Source organism: Malania oleifera, chromosome 3 (genome assembly GCF_029873635.1).
Source record: "Malania oleifera isolate guangnan ecotype guangnan chromosome 3, ASM2987363v1, whole genome shotgun sequence".
Taxonomy (NCBI): Eukaryota; Viridiplantae; Streptophyta; class Magnoliopsida; order Santalales; family Ximeniaceae; genus Malania; species Malania oleifera.
The window spans coordinates 86,825,872-86,835,249 of NC_080419.1; positions in this window are offsets into that span (position 1 = coordinate 86,825,872).

The window sequence follows — 9,378 nt, forward strand, 5'->3', positions numbered from 1 at the left end:
GTTCTACTGATATACTACGGGTAGGTCATGGGGATTTGTTGACCCTATGGGTCATACCCTGTTTTGATTATGACAAATACTCAGGTATTTAATGTCTGCTGAGTTGTTGTGTAGGTTTTCATTGACAATATCATATGATAGCACTCGAAGACTTGAAGAAAAGGAAGACCCCGACACATTTATTATTTGTTGTAATGTTATTAGGTTTGTAATAATTTCATTTCAAAAAGGTCTTTAATAATTTGCATATCATGCATGTAGAACTTATAAGCTCAAAACCGTAGATTGGCCTTAGGGATCACCCTTCAGTCGATCTTCAGTCGACCAACGCCAGATTTTTTTAGTGTCCTCATGGACTTTAGAAAGACCTTAGGTCCCTACAAAAATGCACAAAATAGTCCACATATCATATATTATTAGGGAAATTAATTGAAGTGAAAATGAACTTAATATGCAAATCTGTGAGAGGTCGGGTGACCAAACCTGTGGTGTTCAAAACACCTCAGGCGCCCGAACCACTGGAAAGTCAGCAGGTTCGGGCGATCGAACTAGAAATGATCCTATCTCCCTCGGTGACCGAACCCTTAAAAAAAACACTTTTCACCAACTCGAGCTACCGAACATTTTAATTCGAAATAGGCCTCGGGCGACCGAAGACCTGTATTCAGGCAATCGAACTTAGACCCGGGCACCCGAACTGCGGATAGAAAGATTCTGACTTTTGTTCAGCCAACCAAGCTTGAACTCGGGCATCCAAATCATTAAAAATGGATTTTTGAGCTGAGTCTATTCAGGCAACCGAACTAAAATTTAGCCACCCGAAACCTCTCGGATTGCAAATTATTTACCGGGGTTAAAAATAATTAAACAGGGTTAATTTTCGTAATGAGTTTTAAAACAAATTTAATAATACCCTTGGTGTCCTTAACAATCATAATTTTGCCTATGCCTATATATACAAGCTTATTTGAAAAATTAAGATAAGATTAGCACCTAGATTATCTTAAAAATCCTCTGAAAATTTGAGTGCTCATATTGCATATACCAAGCCAAATACACTCTTTATTTGTGATTCACTTGACAAACCTTGTTTCCAAAGAGTATTAGGGTGTGATCTTGATTAGCTACTCTTGTTCAAAACTCTCATTGAATATATATTGATTGTTGATTTTATTGGAGAGTTTTTGCTAAGGTTTTTCCCTTGATTTAACTAATATTCTTTGTATTGGAAAACCTTGTAACTAGTGGGTCTTTGCATCACCATTGCAAGACTCACTTGGCTTGTGTTTTTGATTGTCCAAATATATTTTTCACAAGAAAACTTTTCAAATATCTCTTGAGCTATATTTTTAAGAAAATCATTTGTGAGATGTTTTGAACACTTTTGTTGCAAATCTTTGAAACCTTTGCTATGATTGATCAATATTGATATTTGGTTTTAAAGATAGATTAATTGTACACTCTTTGTGGTCATTGCATGTAGACATGTGTTAGTGTAGTTGAATATTGCACAGAGCTTATAAGTTCTTACATCATTGATGTGTATTGATTATAGTGTTCTAAAATGGTACATAGCCTGCTTAGTGTAAGAAGCATTTCCGTGTACATAAATTTTAGTTGATTGTTGTATTCTAGGCGTGGGCCTGAAGAGGGAGACTAGTCTTGTGGAATAGTCCCGGATTGGCTTAGACCCGGTTAGGAAAGCTAGGTTCACCATCCCGGTAAGGTGTAGGCTGAGGTCAACCCCGCTAATTGACTTGGTTGTAAACGGTGCCACTCCACCCGTTAAGTGAGCCATAGTGGAATCCTTGTACTAGTGAGCCAAGGCGGGGACGTAGGTACAATTGGCCGAACCCTGATAACATATCATGTGTGCACTGTTTATACTTCCGCAATTTATATTTTCGCACGTATATGTTATATTGTGAATGCTGCGCATGATTTAATTTTCGCACGTTATATTTATCTACGCATATTGGAACTACATAGACAGACCCTAGGTTTGTGTAATACTGGTTGTTGGATTAGTTGAACCTAGGAAGAAAGTTTAAAATTCCAATTTACCCCCCCTCTTGGGAAATTCACCAAAGCTAACATGATTGGTACTGGTGGATGGTGGTGCTTGTGTGGATTAGTCCTATGTGGACTGTGTATTCTTTTAAGATGTTAGTCCTGTGTGGATCGTGTATTTTGTGAAGATGTTAGTTCTGTGTGGATCGTGTGTTCTGTGTGGGTGTGAGTTCTGTGTGGATAGTCCTGTGTGGACCATGTATTCTGTGAAGATGTTAGTCCTGTGTGGACAGTGTATTTTGTATAAATGAGAGTCCTTTGTGGACGATGTTCTCCTATGTGGATAGTTTGTGTAGAATGTGACCTGATAAGATAAAGGTATGTTAATTTAATTATATGTATATTTATGGCAAGGTAAAACTTTCTGCCAAAAGCTTGCCGAGAAATTTTTAGTTTGGTACTAGAGTAGAGGGAAGCTACTTGTATGGGCCGGTAACCTTCCCTATTCTTGGAGACTTTGCCTATATACATATCCCGAGGGTTTACTGAGTAAGGTGAGTGCCCTGATATTAGTATTAGAGTAGAGGGAAGCTACTTGTATGGGCGAGTAATCTTCCCTATTCTCGGGTATTATTATTATTATTAAAAATATTTATGAATGCGTGTATGATATTAGATGATAGTATTGTTGTTAATGGTATGTTTTCTTAGCTGCTGTGGTTAGTGAAATACAAATGAATATATGTTCTGTATTTATTTAAACTCTCTGCCACACATTGCTATGATTTGTTCTTCCTTGTTGAGATGTGTCTCACCATAGTGGATGATCATATTTTTAAGTCCATCAGGAGATCGAGCTTAGAACTTTGGCAGGGTAGCGTTTTGGTAATTTTGGGGAGTTTATAAAAACAACTTATGTATAGTTTATGTTTTTGAAATATTGGTATGTAATATAAAAAAAATGGTGGTAGTTGTTTATGGGATATATATAGATAGACTCTGGTATTTAATTAGAGGTTGTTTATCTTATTTCCACTGCATGATTGTGGTGTTTGGTATCAGAAACAGGTGATTGAAAAACGTAACCTTCAGGCCCCACTTGGAGGGTTCGGGGAGTTATAGTTGGTATCAGAGCCTAATGGTCTTGCAAACTTTAAGGATAATTAATACCAGAGCATAGGTTCGAGTTAGGATAAGGACAAAAGTAGATAGGTTAGGAGGGATAGTGGTCTGGAAACTTGGAGGCGGTAATCCCTTGATGGTCGTTTGTATTTTTCCACGGGTGACGATTTATGAAAAACTATGGTAAATCCATTAATGGTTTCGTTTCTGAGTTGAGAGACTGGAATTTGGGCATGAAAATTGGAACGGTAGGTCGGTTGAGCACATTGTGGTGTTGGTATTATGATTCTATAATGAGACGGTACGAATGAATTGTGGTTTAGAACTTATATGTCATAGTAAATTTTGTGTCAAACTTGTTTCAGTTATGATAAATGAGGGATTATAAGCTTATTTTTATTCTATCTTTAGGATGGATCCTAAAGGGAAGGACATTGATACTGGGGGAGATATACTCGTGGATACCTCCAGTGAGGATGACATTGATGTATCGGCAGTGCTGCGTAGCATAACATGTCATGCTAGGAAGGAAGCTCGGAGAGAGCAGGGTCAACCACTGGTAGTTGGGGGCTGCACATTTCAGTAGTTCTCCCAAACAAGTCTGCCGGCTTTTGAAGGAGGTGCAAATTTGATCATAGCTGAGGATAGGATTCAAGAGATGGAGAAACTACTGACTGTTCTACACTGTACTGAGGAGCAAAAGGTACAATATGCGACCTTTAAGTTGGTTGCGGAGGCCAAGAGGTGGTGGAGGTCGGCAAAACTAGTGGAGGAGCAGCGTCCAGGGTATACATCTATTACCTGGAGCCGTTTCAAGGAGGTCTTCTTCGGCAGATACTTCCTGGTTGCCGCCCAAGGGGCGAAAGCAAAGGAGTTTCTACATTTGACCCAGGGGTCCATGACAGTGCAACAATATGCGGCCAAGTTTATGGAGTTATCACGTTTCGCTCCACACATGGTCCCAGATGTTTGAGAAAGGATTGAGGTTGGGGATATGCGCTCAGGTGGTGGCATTGATGGCTCAGAGTTTCTCTAAGTTGGTGGACAGGGCCATGGCAGTTGAAATCAGTATACAAGAGAGTGAGGCAGAAGCAAAACAGAAGAAGAGATCCATACCTTCCAACTCACATACTGATGTCTGATAGGAATCCTGGAGGGGAGATCGTGATGTTGGGGGTCAGAGGTCGGATAGGGCTGATCGAGATTATCAGGAGAATTCATTCTGCCCCCTTTGTGTCAGATGTAATCAGAGGCATTGGGGGGAATGCTGGGGCAAAAATACCATATGCTATAGGTGTGGCAGACATGACCACATCGCTCGTGATTGTTATGCTCCACCGAGCAATGCACCCCCTCCTAGTCAGAATAAGAGAAACAACCCCGGTAACTCACGGTGGCGGCGGATCGACGCGTGTCTATATGCTTGGTACGGCTGAGGGGGACAATGCTAAAGGCGCAGGTAATATATTTATGATTGTATAAATGATAGTCTTTTGAAGTGATTCGATGGTTCATATGTTGGCATAAATTGCACTATGTAAACGTGATTGACTCACTCGAAAAATGAGCAGTTCGGAAGCTATCCCAAGTATAGGAGCTCTGTTGTGTAATATTTAACCCAAAGGCCAGATCGTCTCCTCAGGGAATGCAGTTTAACTCCAAATTTTGTGAAATTTCAATCAAAAAATAAGAAACAAAAAGGTCACTGAACACAGTTCATATTCGGGTTTTCTGGGATGTTTGAGATTTTATTTTTTACGAATTAAAAGAACACACAATTTAAATTCTAAATCCTAACACGTACTAATTTTAACAATGAGAAACGGAAATCCTAAGTTTAATAGTCGAGCAAGAATTGAAACACGCATTTTAACTTCGAAATAAAAACTAAAGACGATAACTTTCCCATTTAATTTAAGCACTCAATTAAAAATAAACTCATTCAAATACCAATTTAACAATAACCAAATTTCTAACGCATTTAAAAGCTTAATCCAAAATTAGAACTTTAACAACTAAACAATAACTAAACACGATAAAAAAAATCACACTTTAATTAATTAAACTTAAATTAAATAGAATTCAAAAAAATTTAAATTTTAAAGAAGACAACAAATCTAAACCCTAAAGAAGATATATATATATATATATATATATATATATATATATATTGTATTCAAGAGATTAAACCGAACTTAAAAAAAATACTCAACCAAAAATTAACTATATATGAAGTGACTGAAGAGAAATTGACTTTAGTAATAATACCTATACAAGATTTAAAAGTTAGAGCTTCAATAGAAATTCTAAAGGAAATTGACAATATTCAACAATAATTAAAAGAGAGAATAACAAAAGAGAGAGAGAGAGAGAGAGAGAGAGAGAGAGAGAGAGAGAGAGAGAGAGAGAGAGAGAGAGAGAGAGAGAGAGGGATAAAAGAATATAGCTGCAGCACAGCAAGGTAGAGTTCGGTTTGCAGCAGTGGGAGTCTCTCGGTTGGGCAGCAGATACATAGCAGCAAGGATCCTCTTAGGTTGGGGAGCAGGAGCAACAGCAAAGAGCAAGAAGGGCTTTGGGTTGCTGGTTCACATGCAGTAGCAGCAAAGAGCAACTGTAGCACCGCAAGGAGGAGGAGTTGAAGCAGCTAACAGCAGCGCGCAAGGTAGAGCAGCAGTGTAGGGGGTTATTGGCTTGGAGAGTTCATGGTAGCAATGATGGAGCAGCAGCTACACAACAGGAATTAAGGAGTGTAAACTGAGAGGGAGAGAAGGGAAAGGGAAGAGCGAAAGCTGGAGTTAGAGAGAAGGAAAAAGAGGCAAAGTGAGAGAGGAGAGTTGAGAGAGGAGAGTTAAGAGAGGAGAGTTATGTGTGTGAGGGAGAGTGGAGAGAAGGAAGAGGGGGGGCTATGTGGCCGAGAGAAGGGAAAAAAAAGAGAAAGAAGAAGAGGAGGGAGCTGGGGCGGCCAAGGAAAAGAGGAGGCCGATGGGGCGCCGTGTGAGGGAGAGTTGAAGAGAGGAAGAATTTCAGAGAGGTGAGGGTGCGGGCCTCTCTTCTTGGGAGAAAAAAAATTATTTAAATGAGAAAGGAGCTACTGCCCTACCTAGTGCAGAAAGGGGAGGACTTGGCTGCATGGTTGGGTCAAATCAACCCAAAAATTAGATTTTTTTTTTCTTTTTTTTTTTCTTTTTTTCTTGTTTCTCCATTTTTTCTTCTTTTTGTTTCTCAGTGTATGAAGGGGATTTTGGCTATCCTAGAGCTTGTATCTCTCAAAACTTGAAACATTAAAGGCATAGATAATTTCTTCAACTTCCCACAACATTTTGAATCGTCTCAATCAAAGCTCGGATGAGAAAATTACGCACAGATTACGAGATAGCATCTGTTTTAGCTTCCAATAGTTGCCATGCGATAAAAAAATACAAAAAATTTATAATTACTCAAGAAAACGCAAATATTATAAATAAGCTACGATGTTGAAATATTGAGAATAATTAGGTATTTAATTAAAAATGTAAGTGTCAATGCATGAATTAAACCACCTAATTACACAATTTAAGCCCGTAATTACACCCTTAACTAACGTTTTGCTAGTCTCTAACAAATAAGGTGAATGAATTCCAAGGCGGTACTCACAAATACTAACTCCAAAAAATATGAAACAACTACACATGTGACACAACCATACCATGTCACATACAGGAATATAACCGAATTTCACACAAGCTCAATATATACAATGCACATAACTCTGAAGTAAGTCATTCGTGCAAGTCTCATTGTTATATGGCCATTAAGAACAGTATACTCACATGAAGTTAACCAGAAATACAATTCAGAGTTAATGTAGTCATATAAATTCGAGTATAAATAAGTGAAATCTCGAGGTATATGCAATGTGTATGACTCGTTACACCTAGGATACCAATTGACACCTACAGAACAATCGTTTTGACTCTACTTAACTGGTATACCCTCAAAAACACTCAAAAAAATGGGCTCACTCGTCATATGCGAGGAGGAGTGTCACGATCAAACATCCCACATATTGCAAAGAACAAATGCTAAATGTATGGAGTGGACTAGTCTGAAAAGGATCTAGCTTATCTGTGAGGTGTCGGTTCCTTCACCCTAGCATCTTCTCACCTACTTGCAATGTCTAACCAAGAGCACCCTAGATCCACTTATTCACAAACCAGTCGTGAATACATCTGAGACATTAAGCAGTTGAAGAGTCTTCATATGTGGAGAACTATGTCGTGTCCCTGACTTTTTGTTGTATTTGTGTGGAGCAGGTATTAATCTTTCACTTCATGTGTATTTCTATTTATTTTGCTTTTTTTTTTCTTTCTTCTACTCATTCTTCAATTTCTTTCTTTTCAATGTCAATTAGGACAATCATTACACTTATTTTATTATCTTCATACCACCAATGGGAATTAAGCTCGAATAGTAGTCCATGAACTAAGTCTATTTCTAGGAATGGTCCAGCCTTCACATCTTGAGTAGGCTACAAGACCTAGGTTTATATCTCCCCACTAGATGCCACCTCTAGGCTAGCAAATCAAAATAGAGACTAGTGTACAAAGAATTATCTAGAAGAAAAAGGAATTGAGTTTCATGAACTCTGATTTGATGTTAACACTCAAAAGAACGATAAATAGCTCAAGGATACCTCACAATGGGTCATAATTGTTACGGTTGTTCTCTCAGTGCTCACAAGGAACCCTAAGTGCAATGAATCACGTTAATGTGTCTATTTAGCCTTATGAGATACTATATAAATACAAGAGTTTATATAGCCAAATTAACATGAATGAACTACTAATCAACCTTCATAGAGTTACAAAGTCATATAAAGAGAAACTACCCATAAATGACTCGAGTGTGTAATTCTTAGGTTATATGTAAGTATGTGAAGGGTATAAGTCAGTGTTAATCATCGCATAATCGTCTATCCTCAATACTCTTTCTTTCTTTTTTTCTTTTTTTCTTTAAGAAGAAAACTCAGCAAGTGGACGTGCACAGTGTCACATGCAAATTCTCACCCCCTAACTAAAGTGGAATATTGTCCTCAATGTGAAAGCATAGAGGAAATAGAAAAACTGTGCACGGGGGAACAAACTAATAGAAAATCACTACCAACTAATGCAACATAAAAATAAAAGAGAAATGCAAATGAAGAAAACAAATAAAAATGGGTGAACAAACTAATAGAAAATCACTACCAACTAATGCAACAGAAAAATAAAAGAGAAATGCAAATAAAGTAAACAAATAAAATAATAATAAAAAGAAAAGTAATGAGAGAGAGGTCAGAAAACTCCCTTAGGGTCTTGTAGAAGCAAGACCTCTTTATTTGGATAGAAGGGAGTCATAAGAGGCTTGAGCTGTTGTTCATTGACCATGAAACTGTTATTATTTATTGGATTCACAAGTTCTACTGTGCCGTGGGAATGAGCGTGTTCAACTATGTACGAGCCACCCCATCAGGACCTCAGTTTCCTGGGAAATAGATGGTATTTAGAGTTGCAGAGAAGATCTTGTTGATTTGGGAAAAGTTGTTTATTCTTGATGTTATGTAACAGCTTCATCTGCTTCTTCACTAAGTGATCCTTGTAAAAAACTTTCCTATTGGATTCTTGAAATTCACACACCAACAACTTTCTCAAACCTATGACATTATCAAGTGAAAAGTTAATTTGTTTTATAACCCATAATGCATGCTGCTGAATCTCAAGAGGTACATGACATGTCTTACCGTAAATCAACCTATAGGGAGACGTCTCTAATTCATCTTGAATGTAATTTGGTAGGCCCAGAGTGCATCAACCAATTTCTAAAACCAGGCGTTTCGATTGGGACAACCCATCTTCTTAAGTATGATCTTGATCTCTGCAAAGAATTGACGCTTATCCTGCATTATCCCATGTTCTGGCGTTCGATTGGTGGCAAGGTAGTTCACTATATCATCAAACCAAGGGCCGCATGACATGTCGGCAGTAGAACAGATGATGTCAGCATTTAACATATTCAACACTTCTTTCTTTACCACCTCCATCATGGTTGGGTTTAGTCTCCATAGCGCATCACGGACTAGTAATGCATCTATCTTTGTGGACTGCCCCTCTGATTCAAGTAACACTATAATCAAGGTAATTTTTTCATAAAATACCTCAGGTTGATCAGGAGCTTCATTCTAAAATGCACCATCAGAATCAAATGTTGACAATAGTTCTGACATATCCA